This window comes from Cervus canadensis, chromosome 2 (assembly GCF_019320065.1).
Source record: "Cervus canadensis isolate Bull #8, Minnesota chromosome 2, ASM1932006v1, whole genome shotgun sequence".
In the NCBI taxonomy this organism is placed as follows: domain Eukaryota; kingdom Metazoa; phylum Chordata; class Mammalia; order Artiodactyla; family Cervidae; genus Cervus; species Cervus canadensis.
Window position 1 is genome coordinate 98704949 of NC_057387.1, and position 20552 is coordinate 98725500.

General features: G+C 41.6%; 1 non-coding gene across 1 annotated transcript; it reads right to left on the reverse strand.

Annotated features, from left to right (window-relative positions):
* Positions 1–1422: 1422 nt before the first annotated feature.
* On the reverse strand, positions 1423–1494 carry TRNAC-ACA. The gene has a single exon. It is a non-coding gene; the product is annotated as a tRNA-Cys (tRNA).
* Positions 1495–20552: the final 19058 nt, after the last annotated feature.

Genomic DNA, 20552 nt, shown 5'->3' on the forward strand with positions numbered 1-20552 from the left:
TTTTAAAAAAAGGCTTTAATATGTTGCAGGAAAATGCTTTGAAAAACCTCCTGATATATTTCCCCTTCTTAGTAATTTACTCTTTGCTCTCTCACTGCCCTTAAAGCTGAGCCAGAAGACCAAGTTCATTGCCCCAGGAGAGAGGAGGAAGGATGCTACCTAGGACAAAGAAGTCCTCGCAAGCTGTAAACTTCAAACTAGACTTTTTAAATCCACAGACAGACAATAGTCTAGGACAGGAGTCGGCACACTACAGCCTTCGGACCAAATCTGGCGGTTGTTTTCAGTCAAGTTTTATTGGAGCACAGCCGTGCTCATTTGTGTACAAACTGTCTGTGGCTGATTGGCGCTACAGCAGCGGAGTGGAGTGATGAGGACTGGGAAGTCTGAAATGTTTACCATCTGGTCCTTTGGAGAAAAAAGTTTGTCAGCTCGCATCTAGAAAGGCACAGTTTGGAAAGAGGACGTATTTTAAAAAATATATTAATTTTTGAAATTAATTATTTATTCCGCTATGCCGGGTCTTGGTTACGGCCCTCAGGATCTTCGATCTTCATTGCAGCATGCGGGAATCTTTTTTAGCTGCAGCATGTGGGATCTAGTTCCCTGACCAGGGATCAAACCTGGGCCTCCTGCATTGGGAATGTAGAGTCTTAGCCACTGGACCATCAGGGAAGTTCTGAGAGCAGGCATTTTCTTGGAACATCTGAAGCAAAATATTTCCTCTCAGGATCCAAAGCTTAGAAGACTCACTGTGAAGTGGGAAGAACCAGGGTCTACAGAGAGGGAAGTGTTGGCCGCATGGGACTGTGGAACCTCCTTCTAGTGCTGAGCGGGCAAGGCAGGGTGGACTTTAGATGTGACTGTCCTGGCTTCTCCTTAAGGTCAGGACTTCCAACTGTCCACGCTCACAGCATTGGGAACTTCGAGATACCCAGAAAAGTCTTGCATTTTCATGGTACGGTGCCAACGTGGTTCAGTGACAGTGAGTTTTGGTTCTTAGAAAGGTGCCTGAGAGGCTTCCTTGGTGGTCCAGTGGCTAAGACTCCACACTCCCAGTGCAGGGGGCCTAGCTTTGATCCCCGGTCAGGGAACTAGACCCCGTGTGATGAAACTAAGAGTTGGCATGCCACATCTAAAGATCCCCCATGTAGCAAGGAAAAGCCTGAGTACCACAACTAAGGCAAATGCAATGCAGTTTAAAAAAAAAAAAAAAGGAAAGAAAAGAAAAAAGAATCTCAACCATTAAAAAAAAAATTGCCTAAGAGCAGCCTCACCTGGTCTCCCACACTCTAGTCTCTGCTTGGACAACTTTGACCTTTCAGGAAAGTCTTGCCCATCTCAGTGAAGCTAGCTCCTCCTTTTTGGGTGGGGGGTGGCAAGAATACTGGAGTGGGTTGCCATTCCCTTCTCCAGCAGATCTTCCCAAGCCAGGGATCGAACCCGGGTCTCCTGCATTGTAGGCAGACACTTTACCATCTGAGCCACCAGGGAAGTCTAGCTCCTCCTTTTATATACTTACAGAGAACTCCAGACTTCCCCTTCCAGAACACTCATTATATCTGTAATTATTAATCCAGTATCTATTTAGCTGACCTGATCATTAATTCTTTTATTTTTTGATCATTAATTCTACAAGGTGGGGACCATAACTATTTATAGCTCTAGTGTCATCATGTAACTCAGTGATTACACTGAGCAAAGTGGTGAGCAATGAATTAATGAACAAATGAATGAGCATGCATGTGCGTTCAGTTGCCTCTGGCTCTTTGTGACCCTCATGGACTGTAGCCCACCGGGCTCCTCTGTGCATAGGATTATCCAGGCCAGAATACTGGAGTGGGTTGCCATTTCCTCCTCCAGGGGATCTTCCCTACCCAGGGATCCAAACAGCATCTCCTGCATCTCCTGCCCTGGCAGGCAGATTCTTCACCGCTGAGCCACCTGGGAAGCCCCAAAGAATGAGGAAGTAACTCTAAAGACCACATCCTAGCTCATCCTTGTCTGGTATTTTATGGTCTAGTTGCTCTTGGCACCATCATTAGGCAAGGCAGGATCCCCATTTAAGAGAGGAGGTGAGAAAACCATTAACTTTGTGGCTTCATTTGCAGGCAGCACTCAGAAACCACAGAAGGCCTCAGAGCTAAAATGTGCTCTTGACATTGAAGTGTCTGCATTGACATATACCCTGGATGCTCCAATAGGCTCTTGTAGGTACCTGCAGGGAATAAGGCTTTTCTACTTCAGTTTCTAGGTTGGAGAAATGAAACCAACAGACCACCATCTAACTGAACCAATTAACCTAAGGTGTGACCACGGCACAGATGGTTGGAAACAGTATGTTGCAGGATGGATCAGGTGGCAGAGGTGTCCTTAGACAAACAGAAGTGGAGTAGGGGTGCTGCCAACTAATTCAAATAATGTTGTACTTTTGTGTATACATGTTAGATTTCAATAACAAGTAAAAGTGTGAAAAAAAGAAAACAAAATAATTTTGACAAGTTACTACCCAAATCAATAATGCAGATAAAAGGCAACATTTGTTTCACAGTCAACAAGGGTCAAATGCTCCACTAGGCACTTGACATGCATTTTCCTGTTTAATCCTGATGACAACCCTATGCGATATTCATCATTCATCACAAAATTGGGTTCTGGGCATCTCCTTGTGCCAGGCATTGACCAGCTCCTGAGATAAAGTAGTAACAAGAGAGACAGGTCCCTGCCCTCATGGAGCTAATATTCTAGTTGATAGGGACCACTATTTGCCCCAACTTGTAATCTAAAATCTGAGATTCTAGAAAGTCCAGTCATTTGCCCAAATCCTGTGTCTAGCTGGTAGCTCAGCTGGTAAAGAATCCTCCTGCAATGCAGGAGATCCTGATCTGATTCCCGGGTCAGGAAGATCTGCTGGAGAAGGGATAGGCTACCCACTCCAGTTTTCTTGGGCTTCCCTGGTGGCTCAGCTGGTAAAGAATCCGCCTGCAATGCGGGAGACCTGGGTTCGAATCCTGAGTTAAGAAGATCCCCTAGAGAAGGGAATGGCTTACTCACTCCAGCATTCTGGCCTGGAGAATTCCATGGGCTGTATAGTCCATGGGGTTGCAAAAAGTCGGACAGGACTGAGCAACTTTCACTTTCACTTTCAGCAATTGATTAGGTCAACATTCAGTTTGAGATATCTCTGACTCCAAAACTCCTAACCATTCTACCATGCATTTTCCTCATGTTGATTCCTCCCAAAAGTTTGGGCAGATAGCCCTCTATACCTGCTCAGGATTTCTTCAGTACATTGTAATACAGACAAATTCTTTTTTTTTTTTTTTTTGAGTGCATGATACTTTATTGTTAACTCTGGGCACATGTTTCAGAGCACATTTCTGGGACTTATCCATCTTGTATAACTAGCTTTATACACTTTGAACAATGTCCCATTTCCCCCTCCATCTCTGGGTACCACCATTATAGCATATACTTCTATACATCTGACTATATTAGATGCCTCATATAAAAGGAATCATGCAGTATTTGTCTTTCTGTGACCAACTTATTTCACTTATGTCTTCAGTGTTGTTGAAAAGAGAAGGATCTCTTTCTGTTTTTAAGACAGAATAATATTCCATTGTATGAATATACCACAATTTTCATATCCATTCATCTGCTAGTGCCTATTTGAGTTATTTCCATTTATTGGCTGTTGTGAATAAGGTTGCAATGTATGTGGGAGTGCGGATACCTCTTCAAGATCCTATTTCAGTTCAGTCCCAGAAATGGGATTGCTGGATTATCTGGCAGATCTATTTTTAATATTTTGAAGATGCTCCATATATTTTCCATAGTGGCTCTACCATTTTACATTCCCACCAAAAGTGTACAACAAAGATCCCAGTTTCTTCATATCCATCTTCCCCAGCCCTTATTTTTTTAATAACAAATTTTTTATTGATTTATTATTTTAATTTTAATTTTATTTATTCATTTTTGGCTACACTGAGTGGAAACAGTGACTGACTTTACTTTTTTGGGCTCCAAAATCACTGCAGATGGTGATTGCAGCCATGAAATTAAAATACACTTCCTCCTTGGAAGGAAAATTATGAACAATCTAGACAGCAGAGACATTTTTTATAAAGCAGAGACATTCCTTTGTCAACAAAGGTCCGTCTAGTCAAGGCTATGGTTTTTCCAGTAGTCATGTATGGATGTGAGAGTTGGACTATAAAGAAAGCTGAGTGTCTAAGAATTGATGCTTTTGAACTGTGGTGTTGGAGAAGACTCTTGAGAGTCCCTTGGACTGCAAGGAGATACAACTAGTCCATCCTAAAGGAGATCAGTCCTGGATGTCCATTGGAAGGACTGATGCTGAAGCTGAAACTCCAATACTTTGGCCATCTGATGTGAAGAGCTGACTCCTTCAAAAAGACCCTGATGTTGGGAAAGATTGAGGGCAGGAGGAGAAGGGGACGACAGTGGATGAGATGGTTGGATGGCATCACCGACTCAATGGACATGAGTTTGGGGAAACTCTGGGAGTTGGTGATGGACAGGGAGGCCTGGCGTGCTGCAGTCCATGGGGTCGCAAAGAGTTGGACATGACTGAGCAACTGAACTGACTGACAGACACTGAGTCTTCATTGCAGTGCATGGCTTTCTCTTTGTGGTGGCGTCTCTTGTTGGCAGAACACAGGCTCTAGGCACTGGGGCTTTAGTAGTTGTTGTGCATGAGCTTAGTTGTTTCTCGGCATGTGGGATCTTCCTGAACTAGGGATCAAACCCATGTCTCTTGCATTGGCAGGCAGAGTCTTATCCACTGTGCAATCAGGGAAGTCCTATTGAATAAAAATTCTTTATCTTTAAAGAAGAAAATATTGGTGTGCTGGAAAGTGCAAGGGAGGCTGGATTGAGGTGCACCAACATAGTCCCAAGGACACCCCAGGGCCAGCTTCCTACTCCAGCAGGACTCTGCATGGTGGGTGCATGGTCACAAGGATGACCCTGGTGAGTGGCCATCCTGAGATGGTCACTGTGCCTCTCTCCTGGACTCTGGGAAATGCTGGGAAATGAAACGCCTGGCTGGGGCTTGTGCCTGTCTGAGAACCGCTCCCAAGGCTAAGGGTGTGGATATTCTTTTTATAACTACATATTTTTTGGAGTATGCTATATATTCACATGGCACAAAGTTCAAGAAGTTAAATAAAAGGTTTACGAGAGAAAGATCCCCTTCCACCCTGTCCCCTAGACACCCAGGTTTTCTTCCTGGATCTCCTTGTTTCACATGTGTGCAGGTTGGGAAGATTCTAAGGTAAAGGGAGCGGAGATATCATGGAGTGGCCGTGCTTAATAGATAAAGAAGTATGGAGAGACTTACTCTGAGGCTCCAAAGACTGTGCTGCCAAAATGTGAGGGGATCCTAAATTATCTCCTCAGTTTGGACTGAACCACCTTTACTTGAGTCAACTTCTTTCTCTGAGGCCTGCATTCCAGAACCTCTGGGAAGTCATGGTCAATGACTAGGAAGAATAGTCCCCTCGGGAAACAGACTGATATTCTGCACCACATTTTGGGGTCTTGTGATTTGGTTTACTAAGTGCTACCTTGGGACTGGTGCCCAGGCAAGAGTGTCCACAATAGCGGACAAGACCCAGGAGTGGAGTGATCACTTAAAATTGTTACGTCCTTTAAGCTCTTGTGAGCAGCAAGTTCTCCTCTCTGTTGGTGTTGGCTTCTGTTCAACAAACAACTTTTCAAAACACTGGAATTCTCTGTAATCCAGTTTTTATTCAGGTAAGAGACATTTGAAATATTGAGCTATTGGTTTTTAAAAAAGCCAAGGTAGTCCTAGTCAGAGCAACTAGGCAAGAAAAAGAAATAAAAGGCATTCAGATTGGAAAAGAAGAAGTAAAACTGTCACTATTTGTGGAAGGCATGATTTTATATTATAGAAAACTCTGTTTCTAAGTAACTTAAAAACTCTTAAGTAGTGAAAGTGTTAGTTGCCCAGTCATGTCCAGATCTCTGCAACCCCATGGACTGTAGTCCACCAGGCTCCTCTGTCCATGGATTCTCCAGGCAAGAATTTACAGAGTGAAGCTAGTCAGAAAGAAAAACACCAATACAGTATATTAATTAATGAATATGTATGGAATCTAGCAAGATGGTAAAGACAACCTTATATGCGAGACAGCAAAAAGAGACACAGATATAAAGAGCAGACTTTTGGACTCTGTGGGAGAAGGTGAGGGTGGGATGATTTGAGAGAATAGCATTGAAATATGTGTATTACCATATGTGAAATAGATGACCAGTCAAAGTTTGATGCATGAAACAGGGCACTCAAAGCTGGCGCACTGGGACAACCAGGGGGATGGGATGGGGAGGGCGGTGGGAGGGGGTGCAGGATGGGGACACATGTACACCCGTGGCTGATCCTTGTCAATGTACGGCAAAAACCACTACAATACTGTAAAGTAATTATCCTCCAATTAAAATAAATAAATTAATAATAATAAAAAAAAGAATACTGGAGTGGGACACATTCCCTTCTCTAGGGGATCTTCCTGATCCAGGGATCAAAACTGGGTCTCGTGCATTGCAGGCAGATTTCTTACCATCTGAGCCAACAGTGAAGGCCAGAAAACTCTCAAGTCCACAAAAAAACTATTAGAAATAATAAATGAAATAGTAAAGTTGCAAAGTACAAGATCAACATGTAAAAATCTGTTGTGTTTCTATAGGCTAACAATGAGCTAGCTGAAAGAAAAATTAAGAAAATAATCCCATGTATAATGACAACATAGGCAGAGGAGCTGAATATACACTTTTCCAAAGAAGACATACAGATGGCCAACAAGCACATGAAAAGATGTTTAACATCACTAGTTATTAGGGAAATGCAAATCAAAACCATGATGAAATATCACCTCAAGCCCATTAGAATGGCTGTCATCAAAGGAGCAAGAAATAACAAGTGTTGGAGAGGATGTGGAGAAAAGAGAATTCTCATGCACAGTTGGTGGGAATGTAAATTGGTGCTGCCACCATGGAGAACACTATGGAAATTCCTAAAAAATTAATAGAACTACTATAGGATCCAGCTGTCCTGCTTTGGGGAATTTATCCAGACTATGACAACACTGATTTGAAAAGATTTATGTACTCCTAGGTTCACTGAGGCATTGTTTACAATAGCCAACATATGGAAGCAACCTAAGTGCCTATAAAGAAATGAATAAATAAAGATGTGGCATATGTATATAATGGAATAATACTCAGCTATAAAAAGATGAAATCTTGTCAATTGTGACATCATAAATGGGCATTGAGGATATTACGCTAAGTGACATAAGTCAGAAAGAGACAAATACTATATGAGTTCACTCATATATGGAATATAAAAAACAAACAAAATAAACGAGCAAGCCAATCCAGGTAAATACAGAGAACAGAGTAGTAGTTACCAGAGGGGAAGGGGCAGAGGTGGAGAGTAAAATGGATAAAGGGGGATCAACTTTATGGTGAAGGATGGAAACTAACTTTTTGGTGGTCAGCACACTGCAGGGTATACAGAAATAGAAATATACATACGAAATTTATGTAATGTTATAAACCAATGTTACCTCAATTAAAAAAAATAGAGTAAAAACTGGAAAAAGGGGCAAAAAAGCCAAGGTACTCTGTCCTCTGAATCTTACATGTTAGAATATACAGATGGATTCCACTCACCAACAATAAGCCATCTTCTGGGATTGGGTGGGCTTGTGTGCATTCCACAAGCTCACGGATGGGGTTGATTTATGTTACTGTCAGGCCATTTGGCAGGACAAAGCAATTATTATTTTCAGCGTCTACTGAACTTATCTCTTTCTTCATTTCCAATAGGACCGAGAATATGTGTTTGGAACAGATATCCTTGACCATCCTTTTGAGATCATGCACGGTATTTTAACTCTAATGTATAATGAAATAAGAAACATTCAACTTTATAAAGTTGGCCTGCTGCTTTGTTTTATCTTTTATTTAAGTAGATGTTTTCCTTTGAAATGAAGTGTTCTGTGGACAATGACCATTTGGCTCTGTTTCCATACCCCCACCGAATTCTCCAGACTCTTGCTAACCCAGACCCAATATGAATAAATCATATGTATACTGGTATTCTGTGGAAACTGGGGTCACAACAAAAGCTGCCCATTTTCCTCTCCTGCCAATCCTTGAAACACTCTCTGAGTTCTCTGGTCATGGCTGCAAGCTATCAGCAAAGGACAAGAGGGTTTTTCCATAGCAAGTGTGGGTGACAGGTCAAGCACTGACCTATTCTGGTGCTCACCAGGCAAGAAGGCTTCCCTTGTGGCTCAACTGGTAAAGAATCCGCCTGCAATGCGGGAGACCTGGGTTCGATCTCTCGGTTGGGAAGATCCTGTGGAGAAGGGAAAGGCCACCACCTCCAATATTCTGGCCTGAAGAATTCCGTGGACTGTATAGTCCATGGGGTTGCAAAAAGTTGGACAAGACTGAGTGACATTCACTTTCACCAGGCAAGAATCAATGTCCAAGTTCAGAATTATTCAGAGACTGGCTGGAGATCTGGGGCTCTCACAGGGCCAGCTGAAAAGTGTTGGTGGGGATGGAAGACGATATCCAATGCTGGGTTAAGAGCTGAGGAACGTAAAGACAACTGAGACATGGTCCTATGTTGAGCATCCTACAATTTTGGATGGGAGATGGACATGAACTTGAGAAATATTTATTGCACATCTACTATGAGCCAGGCATTAGGTAAACAGAGGGAATAAAATGGGAGAAGGCTATTCACTTATAGCCTATAACTTGGTGCAGAGACAGACATGTAAATAGAGAACTGTGATTTCAAATGAGAAGAGAATGCCATTGTACACATATGCCACATCGTCTTTGTTCATTCATTTCTTTATGGTTACTTAGGTTGCTTTCGTATCTTGGCTATTGTAAACAATGCCTCAGTGAACCTAAGGGTACACATATTTTTTCAAGTCAATGTTTTCATTTGTCCTGGTTGTTGCTGTTCAGTTGCTAAGTTGCGACCCCATGGACTACAGCATGCCAGGCTCCTCTGTCCTCCAATATCTCCCAGAGACTGCTCAAATTCATGTCTATTGAGTTGGTGATGCCATCTAACCATCTCATCCTCTGTCATCCCCTTCTTTTGCCTTCACTCTTTCCCGGCATCAGGGTCTTTTCCAATGAGTCGGCTCTTTGCATCAGGTGGCCAAAGTATTGGAGCTTCAGCTTCAGCATCAGTCCTTCCAGTGAACATTCAGGACTGATTTCCTTTAAGATTGACTGGTTTGATCTCCTTGCTGTCCGAGGGATTCTCAAGAGTCTTTTCCAGCACCATGATTCGAAAGCATCAATTCTTCGGTGCTCAGCCTTTTTTATGGCTAGGGGCACACATATATGTTTTTTTTCAAATCAGTGTTGTCATAGCCTGGATAAGTTCCCAGAATCGAGACAATTGGATCATAGAGTAATATTTTTTAAGGAATTTCCATACTGTTGTCTATAGTAAAGGCATCAATTTACATTCCCAACAAATGTGCATGAGAATTCCCTTTTCTCTACATCCATGGCTGGATAGGAATTTGTCAGGAACATTAAACAGAAAGGACATTGGGGTGGGGTGGCTGGCAGGGAAAAACATAGAGCATCTGTAAGCTGGAGAGTTGGTGAATAACCGTACTGATGATAACGCTAGTTCACACTTATGACTTATGTAGCCCCATCCTCACACTGTTGTTAGATTTTAGGTTTATTGGCTCACTTCATCCTCACAACAGCCTTAGGTACAGGTGAGACTGGGTCACTTACCCATGATCAGTGTTTATTGTGGCAGAGCTGGGATTCAAACCCTGGAAGGCTGGCTCTGAGTTTGTACTCTTCACCACCACACCGTATCTCCATGTGACACAGAGGTGGAGGGAAGCCCCATAGATGTGATTGGCACATATGTTGGGCCTGGGTGGTGGAGAGCTTTGTCTGCCTGATTTTGGAACTGAAACCTTACCCTTTAGCAAAGCATTCTGCTTAGGAGAGTTTGCAACCAGATCTGGTCTTTGGAAAAATCACCTTGGCAGCTGTGATGATGAACAAGGGCAGAAAGACCTGGAGGCTGGCTTAAGGCTACTGCAATTGTCTAAGTCAGATTGGTGAGGTCTGAAGGGCAGGAGCAGTGGGCTGGAAAGGAGCAAAAGATTTAAGAGCTATTTAAGGAGTAAAATGACCAGGATTAGCAGAGCAGTTGGATACTGCACGGTGGGGTCAGTAGTGACCAGAATTGTCGATGACCGAGGCTTGTAAATTGGGCACCATTTGCAGCTGCCAGCTCTGAACTGCTGTTTTGGTCTTGTGGAATGTGGGGATACATTCCTCTACTGAGATACTGCTACACCCGAGGCTGTCTCAGTTGTGGACCAGTCAGTTCCCTCACGGTTGCAGACAGAAGGCTGCAGATATAACAAAGAAGCAATGCTGTGAATGTAACAGAGAGATATTATAGCACAGGACTGGGCGTGCCCTCACCTAGGGGTCTAAAGCTCTTCCTCTGTGCCTTGTGCTCAGTCCTCTGCCCATGGGATTTTCCAGGCAAGAATACTGGAGTGGGTTGCCATTTCTTCCTCCAGGGTATCAGGGTATTGTCTGGACCCAGAGACCTAACGTGAATCTCCAGTGTCTCCTGCATTACAGGCAGATTCTTTACCTGCTGAGCTACTGGGAAAGCCCCTTTCCTACTGCAGAGTCTGTTAAACCCAGGACCCTCCTTCTCCAAGTTCTGGGGCCCCAAATCCCCATTTATTCGCACACAAGAAAGGAAATATTTAGTTTGCATCATTATAAATTCTGCATCCAGGAATATTTTTCATTTGCTGGTAGTGCAGTTATCTCTTCCTTGTCTTGACCTTTCCTTCCAGGTTAATTTCTGGGCCTCACCTTTGCATACTCAAGAGGCTCATTAAAGCATTTTCCCAAACAAAAGAACAGTCTTCTCCCAAAGATGAATTTTGCTGCCACCACTAGAATGCAGAAACAGCTGCAGGCACCTTTGAAAATTGCAACGTTTTCATTCCTCCCATCATATTTAAACATTGCAAAAAGGCCAAGAATGAAGACCATTAAATTTATTCAGTGTCTCATTGAATAAATATTTATTGAGGGAGAGTGTTCACCTCTGGTAATTGAGGGTCAATCCTCTTGCTGAAGACAGAAAGAAAAACTAGAGGTATAATTAGTCTGTTGTATCTGAGAGCTAAACCAGCTCTTGCCTGGGTTCTGTAGTCCATCTCTAAGGCCCCAACAATCTCAGCTCCTGCAAGTGAGATAAGGTGGTCCTGGATTCCAGGTACCCCTCCTCCCTCACCCCTGCACCTGGCGAAAGCAAACACAAATCTTCTTAGCGGAAGTTATCTTCATCCAAAACCTTATATTATACTTACAAACAATTTTTAGAATGCAACATTCTACACTGAAGGAGACCAGGCATCAGAGTAAACTTGGTAATATCATGACTGACATTCATCAGAAAAAAAAACCAAAAACAAAATAGAAACACAGAAGCTCAGATATTAAAATGATCAAACCCAGATTTAGCATGGTTATTAAGTAACTATTACACGCCAAGCACTTGTGCTAGGCATTGAGGATAAAATAGTGAACAAACAAAGCATAATTTCTGCCTTTATAGTACTTTTTAATCTCCTGGGTGAGATAGACATTAATCAAATAAATCGTCCTGTGGTAGATTGATTGCAAAAATGAGCCCAGTTTTGAATGTGAAATGGTACAGCTGTTGTGGAAAACAGTATGGAATTTCCTAAAGAAATTAAAACTAGAAATGCCATACAACCCAGCAATTCCATTTCTGGGTATATGGTCAAAAAAATTGAAAGCAGGATCTCAAAGAGGTATTGGTACACCCTGTTCATAGCAACATTATTCGTAATAGCTACCCTTGTCCACTGACAGATGAATGGATAAGCAAAATGTGGTATGTACATAGAAAGGAATACTACCAAGTCTTAAAAAATGAAGGAAATTATGCAATATGCCACAACATGGATGAATCTTGAAGACTTTAAGTAAAATGCCCACTGCAATGTTGTGAAGTAATTAGCCTCCAACTAATAAAAATAAATGGGGAAAAAAAAATAAAGTAAGTAAAATAGTCAGTCACACACCAAAAGGTCACTTTATGATTTTATTTATATGAGATACTTAGAGTCGTCAGAATCACAAAGACAGAAAGTATAGTGGTGGTTGCCAGGGTCTGGGGTAGGGGAGAAGGGGAAGTTATTGTTTGATAGGTATAGAATTTTAGTTTTATAAAATGAATGGAGTCATGGGGGATGGATGGTGATGGTGGTTACACATTAATGAAACTTTAACACCACTGAACGGTATATTTTTAAATGGTTAAATGGTAATTTTTATGTTATGTGTATTTTAACAAAATTAAAAAAATCAGGGCCCAATTCCCATCATTCTCGGTATCTAACTCTTTATATATGACTTTGCAGTTCTTCCCAAAACACATGAAGTCTATTTCCCACTTCTTAGTTAGCCTTGCATTTGCTTCATAGAGTGAGACAAAAGTGATGGTGTGGTGGTCCTGAGCCCAGATCTCCAGAGGCCTTATGGCTATCTGCTCATTCTCTTGGAAAGCTGACACTAAGAATAATTCTGGGCTATCTTGTTGGAGAAAGGCTGTCCTAGCCAAGGCACCAGATTTGACAGAGTCCAGCCAAGATCAGCCTACTTGTGTATTTGATTTGCACTGACCACATATACATGAGTGAGTCCCACCACACATCAGTTGAACTGCCTGAGAGAGCCACTGACTTTAGAGAACAAGTATTTATTGTTGAATACCACTTACATTTGGTGATGGTTGTTATGCAGCATTATTGTGTCAAGGGTGACTGATATAAACATGAGTAGCTATGATCAGAGCAATAATTTTTCACCTTCTTTTGCATCTTTTTGCAACTTTTTGCATCTAGTACAGTGAACTAGAGGAATATTGAATAGGAAAACCTGATCTAGTCTGGAGAGCAAAGGAAGGCTTTCCTAAGGAAGTGATGCTTGAAGTGAGATCTAGACAATGAAGATTGTTAAGTGAACAAAGAGAAAGATAGAGTGTCCCAGTTGTCCATGACTCACACTTGAGCAGAGAAAGTGAAGACAACAGAGGTGCTGAAAGAAATCAGGAGGCACTGCAAGAAGGTTTAAAACTAGATTAAGAAGGTAGACAAGGACTAGATCATGAAGGGGCACAATCTTTATTTCCTATTCTAACAAATAGAGACAGTACCTTTTGATTCTCTTCTTTGTCAGATGAGGACATCAGGGTCTGTACGCATCCCTCCAACCCCTTTCCCTCTTTCATACCCCACGTTCTGTCATTTATATACTTTAATGTTAATATTGTCAAAGTCACTGATGTCAATGGAAAGTTCTTTGATTATAATAACAATGCTTTAGCTCTAGGTTGATTCTAGTTACTGAAGGTCAACAAACTGTTTACATATCAAGGCTTTATACTATATGACAACAACCTTGTTACCAGAACAGCTAACTGATGTATTATAATTTTAATTTTCTTACCTGAATTTAAATATTAAAAATTGCCTTTCACTTTATCTTTTGAAATTATTTATAATAATAAACATACTATCAAGGAAAATGTTTCTCTAGAAAATTCCCTTCTGGGACCTCTGTCCCCTTTCTCTAGAGTGGTTGTCCTGATATCATTCTGAACTTCTCTTCACTGTATTTATGGGTTATATCATTATTTCTAGAAACTAATGTTTCTTCTTGTTTTACTCCTACCTTGCTGAAGCATTTCTTCAAGAAACTTCCTAGACAGGGTTGTAGAAGGTGAATTTATTTTTGTTTATCAGTTCAGTTCAGTCACCCAGTTATGTCCGACTCTTTGTGACCCCATGGACTGCAGCACGGCAGGCCTCCCTGTCCATCAACAACTCCCGGAGCCTACTCAAACTCATGTCCCTCACGTCAGTGGTGCCATCCAACCGTCTCATCCTCGGTCATCCCTTCTCCTCCTGCCTTCAATCTTTCCCAGCATCAGGGTCTTTTCCAATGAGTCAGTTCTTTGTATCAGGTGGCCAAAGTATTGGAGTTTCAGCTTCAACATCAGTCCTTCCAATGAATATTCAGGACTGATTTCCTTTAGGATGGACTGGTTGGATCTCCTTTCAGTCCAAGCGACTCTCGAGAGTCTTCTCCAACACCACAGTTCAAAAGCATCAATTCTTCAGTGCTCAGCTTTCTTAATAGTCTAACTCTCACATTCATACATGACTACTGGAAAAACCATAGCTTTGACCAGATGGACCTTTGTTGGCAAAGTAATGACTCTGCTTTTTAATATGCTGTCTAAGTTTGTCATAGCTTTTCTTCCAAGGAACAAGCATCTTTTAATTTCATGGCTGTAGTCACCATCTGCAGTGATTTTGGAGCCCCCCAAAATAAAGTCTGTCACTGTTTCCATTGTTCCCCCATCTACCTGCAATTTTTGTTCATATATGTGTGAAAATATTTTTATAATACCCATACATTTGATAAATAACTTGTCTGATTGTAATAATATAATAATCTGCATTGAAAATAATCATCTCTTAGCATTTTGAAGGTATCACTCTGTTGTATCCAGACTTGCTGGTGGAAAGTCTGATGCTACTCTTTTTTTAGTTACTTAATATTATTTAGTATGGAATATAATGCACAAGAAAAAAAAAAGTACAGAATTCAGAGATTTAACGTAAAGATTTATCACTTGTGTAACTACTGGCTTTGTCAAGAAAACAAAACACCTCTAGTGCCCCCTGCCGCATGCTATCCCCAAGCCCCCCCCCCCACCAGCTGCTACCCCTTCACTGCTTCCCTGGTGGCTCACAGGTAATGAAACTGCCTGCAATGCAGGAGACCTGGGTTCAGCCCCTGGGTTGGGAAGATCCCCTGGAGGAAGGAATGGCTACCCACTGCAGTATTCTTGCCTGGAGAATTCCATGGACAGAGGAGCCTGGTGGGCTACGGTCCATGGGTTTTCAAAGAGTCAGACATGACTGTGCAACAAACACTTTCACACTTTTACTTTTTCCTTCCACCAAAGGTATCAATTATCTTGACTTTTATGGTAATCGTGTCTTTGTTTCTTTGTAACTTTACCACTTAAACTCATATCTCTAAATACTGTTGGTTAGTTTTGCCTAAGTAAAAAAAAACTTAAATGTATAGAAGAAAAGAAAGTTTTCTCTGAGTCATAGCTTCTTTCACTCGGCATTGTATTTATGAGATTATCTATCTTGTATGTAGTGGTAATTTTTTTTTTCATTTTTCAGTACTGGGTAATGTTTTATTGCTTGACTATACCCCAAATGCATTTATCCATTCTATTGTTGATGGAATTTAGGTTGTTTCCAGTTGTAGGTCATTACAGGTAAAGCTGGCAGGAACACTGATTATATATATATATATACATATATATATGTATATATATATATATATATAAATGTATAATAACCATATATGTTTTCTGTTGGGTACATATCTAGGCAGAATAAACTTATTGAGTAACAGGGCTGATCAGTCAGTCAGTCAGTTCAGTCGCTCAGTCATGTCTGACTCTTTGCGACCCCATGAATCGCAGCATGCCAGGCCTCCCTGTCCATCACCAACTCCCAGAGTTTACTCAAACTCATGTCCATTGAGTCGGTGATGCCATCCAGCCATCTCATCCTCTGTCGTCCCCTTCTCCTCCTGCCCCCAATCCCTCACAGCATCAGGGTCTTTTCCAATGAGTCAACTCTTCGCATCAGGTGGCCAAAGTATTGGAGTTTCAGCTTCAGCATCAGTCCTTCCAATGAACACCCAAGACTGATCTCCTTTAGGATGGGCTGGTTGGATCTCCTTGCAGTCCAAGGGACTCTCAAGAGTCTTCTCCAACACCACAGTTCAAAACCATCAATTTTTCGGTGCTCAGCTTTCTTCACAGTCCAACTCTCACATCCATACATGACCACTGGAAAAACCATAGCCTTGACTAGACAGATCTTTGTTGGCAAAGTAATGTCTCTGCTTTTTAATATGCTATCTAGGTTGGTCATAAGTTTCCGTCCAAGGAGTAAGCATCTTTTAATTTCGTGGCATCACCATCCGCAGTGATTTTGCAGCCCAGAAAAATAAAGCCTGACACTGTTTCCACTGTTACCCCATCTATTTGCCATGAGGTGATGGGACCAGATGCCATGATCTTAGTTTTCTGAATGTTAAGCTTTAAGCCAACTTTTTCACTCTCCTCTTTCATTTTCATCAAGAGGCTTTTTAGTTCCTCTTCACTTTCTGCCATAAGGGTGGTGTAATCTGCATATCTGAGGTTATTGATATTTTCCCCAGCAATCTTGATTCCAGCTTGTGCTTCTTCCAGCCCAGCGTTTCTCATGATGTACTCTGCATATAAGTTAAATAAGCAGGGGGACAATATACAGCCTTGACATACTCCTTTTCCTATTTGGAACCAGTCTGTTGTTCCATGTTCAGTTCTAACTTACTTCCTGACCTGCATACAGGTTTCTCAAGAGGCAGGTCAGGTGGTCTGGTATTCCCATCTCTTTCAGAATTTTCCACAGTTTATTGTGATCCACACAGTCAAAGGCTTTGGCATAGTCAATAAAGCAGAAATAGATGTTTTTCTGGAACCCTCTTGCTTTTTCGATGATCCAGCGGTTGTTGGCAATTTGATCTCTGGTTCCTCTGCCTTTTCTAAAACCAGCTTGAACATCTGGAAGTTCTGGTAGGGACATCTTATTGCAATAATTTGCATTTTCCTGATTATCAATGATGTTCAGCACTGTTTCACATATTATTGCTCTTTTTCCCATTTGGGGATGTGCCTGATAAATTTTGGGGGGTGCCATTTGTTGATTCTAGTTTTTTTCTTATTAATTTGTAGATGTTCTGGATGGAAGCCATTTTGCCACTGATACTGTTGCAAATAATTTCTCCCATCTTGTTGTTTGCACTTTTAACTTTTCTAATGGTGTCTTTTGAGGATGCGGGGGAGCAAAACTTACCACCCTAAAATGTCTCTTCGGCATGCAGATTATTTTGAGCTACAAACAATCAAAACCCAAAAAACTCAGGGAGAAACTTTCACCTTCCCCATAACTGCTTAAAGGAATTTAGATAGAGGGCCTGCCCTGGAATAGAGTTATAACCAGAGATACCTGCTTATCTCCAGGAATATGGGCTAGATGTGGTGGTGAAAATTTTTAGAGATCAGAGTCCACTGCGTCCCATTGTCTCTGCATGGCCCGGCAAACATTTATTTACCAAACGTTTACTTTTCCACCTTCCTGTTAACTGCCTTCTTCCTTCATGACATCCCAAACCACTACCCCAAATATCCTCTTCTGTCTTTAGCTGGAGATAGTATTTAAAGTGAAGGTTTTGGACATTTTGACAAGTTACTCAGTTTTTCTGGATCTTTCCCGTGTATACTTGTTATTAAACTTTTGTTTGATTTTCTTCTGCTGATCTGTCTCTTGTAAATTTAATTCTTAGGTCAGCCAGAAGAGCCTCAAAGGGTAAAGGAAAATTTCTTCCTCCTCAACAAGGAAAATATGTTCCTAAACAAATGTAGCCAAATTATAAATATTTTATTTTATTTACTCCTTCTTATGTCCTGTTGCTTAAGCTCTTCTCCACTCAGATATTACGCACATCTCTTATATCATCTTCTAAAAGTGCTATTGTTGCCTTTTGCATTTAGATCCACAACCCACCTGTAATACTTATTTTGTATACAGTACGATGTAAGGATCAAGATGATTTTTTCCATATGCATGTTCAATTAATTTACTTAAAAGCGATTCCTTTTCTAATTCTCTTCTATCATTGTCGCTGTAATTGTCATTAGTCACTTGTGTGTGTGTGTGCCCACGTGCACACACATGTTTGTAGGCATGTGTATTTGTGGGCTCTCTAATCTTTTCCATTGGTTTATCTAGTCTTGTACCAATCACACTCTCTTCATTACCATAGGATTATAATAAACTCTGTAATCTCATAGAGTAAGTGTTCACAACTTTAAGTTAATGAAATAAGAGTTCTTCTTCCCTTCTCAAACCCTGTCTTAGATTGCAAATTGTTTTAAGGAAAGAATGGTGAAATTAATATTTTAACTTGAATTCCTGAAGTTGGACACATAAGAGCATAAAGAATTTTTGTAGCTTGAGTACATGGTGATAAGTTAAAGCTTTCTTGAAGCAGGGGGATGGTTTGACTGAGGTCATGCTTTCAAGTAAGACCACTCAGAGGTGTGGAGTCACTGAATCAGAGGTAGAGAAGCTCTAAAGATGTCGGGGATGAGGGAACCAAGTTTGCATAAAGGCCCACCCTACTCCAAGTTGGTGCAAGGCTGCCGGGTAGTTTTTCACGGCCATCTTGAGGGGCGTGAGGTGGTTCATTTCACATACAGGAAAACTGAGGTCCAAAGAGGGTCACTTACCCAAAGTTACTCCTCTAGCGAATGGAAGAATCAGGATTTGAAAGCAGGTCTGAGCTTTTCCCAGGAGACTCATACTGGCCTTGAGTATTTTATAGATAAGGAGACTGAGGCCCAGAGAGAAGTAAAGACTTGTCTAGGGTCAGAGGAAAGAGTAAATCCGGGTGTGGTCACTCTCCTAGGCAGTCTCTTAGTCATTTGTCAGAACTTACCTTTCATCCAATTTGCCTTAATTTTTTTTTATTGTTTTTTATGTCTTCAAATACAATAGCACATTATGATTCAAATATTTGATAAATTTACCCCATAAAAAGAGAAAGTTCCCCTTAATTTCCCTTCTAAAGAAAGCCACCATCATCATGAAATAAATCTCCACGTTTTTGCTCTAGACACACTTACATGCACACGAGTCATACTATATGTATAATCTTGTAATCTGCTATTTATACTTCACAGTCTCTTTCGAGAATCTTTTTATGCCAACAAATGGTACAACCTCATTTTAACTGTTGCACTATATTCCATATACAGATGTACAATGTACCATACTTTAAGAACTGACCTACTAGTGGACATTTACATTTCTTTTTTTTTTCTTTTCTTTTTTTTTTTCCTTTTATTTTTATTTTTGTTTTTTTTTCCATTTATTTTTATTAGTTGGAGGCTAATTACTTTACAATATTGTAGTGATTTTTGTCATACATTGACATGAATCAGCCATGGATTTACATGTATTCCCCATCCGGATCCCCCCTCCCAACTCCCTCCCCACCCCATCCCTCTGGGTCTTCCCAGTGCACCAGCCCTGAGCACTTATCTCATGCATCCAGCCTGGGCTGGTGATCTGTTTCACCCCAGATAATATACATGTTTTGATGCTGTTCTCTCGAAACATCCCACCCTCGCCTTCTCCCACAGAGTCCAAAATTCTGTTCTGTACATCTGTGTCTCTTTTTCTGTTTTGCATATAGTGTTATCATTACCATCTTTCTAAATTCCATATATATGCGTTAGTATACTGTATTGGTCTTTATCTTTCTGGCTTACTTCACTCTGTATAATGGGCTCCAGTTTCATCCATCTCATTAGAACTGATTCAAATGAATTCTTTTTAATGGCTGAGTAATATTCCATTGTGTATATGTACCATAGCTTCCCTATCCATTCATCTGCGGATGGGCATCTAGGTTGCTTCCAGGATATATACATTTCGATAGACTTCCAAAATATGGAAATTTTGCTTTTATACAGTTTTAAAATTTTGATTTTTGCCACCATGTAGACAAAGCCCATTTCCTCATACTGTCCCCAATAATGTGTGTTACTGTGGGAAGAGAATTACGACTCTGGGATCAGCCTAAGGTCAGGAGAATCAGGGCACTCAGGGGACTCGGGAGACTTGGCAGGGATGTGGGCAGTGCTGGGCAGGGCGTTTGAGGCGGGGTGTGAGAGCGAGGAGGCGCTGGCAGGCCATCTGGCTATCTTCCAGCCCTCACAGAAAGTGCCCCGCCTCTAATTTTTTCACACCATAACTCCCAGCGCTCTCCTGTCTATAATCCTGCAGGGGCCTGTTACTTTATTGAAAGACACGTTCCTGATAAGAGTCTACGAGGTCCTCTATCCCTCCATCCTTAACCTGCACACTCCTCCAGGCATTCCCCACCTTTGTGTTTCTCAAAGGGGTGCACTGGGGACAGTTTGGTCATTTCCCGCTCCCATCCCAGTGCTGCCGTGGGCTCTGCCTTCTACACCTGCCCCAGCCTCTCTGGGAGCCAGGAACACCTCCCTGTGTTTGGGAGTTTGTGTGTGACCTGGGTTGTTGAGCGTGGGGCAGCTCCAGTGACGCAGCACTACTTTGGGTCTGGGAGAGTGTCACTTTTCTGGTTCATCATGGGTGATCTGCAGGAACTGACAATGAGAGGTCCTCTCCAGAGAGTGGTGATGGCGCTGCTTATGTGACCCGTCAGCTGGGGAGACCCCTCCAGCCCTGGGGCTCCCTGGA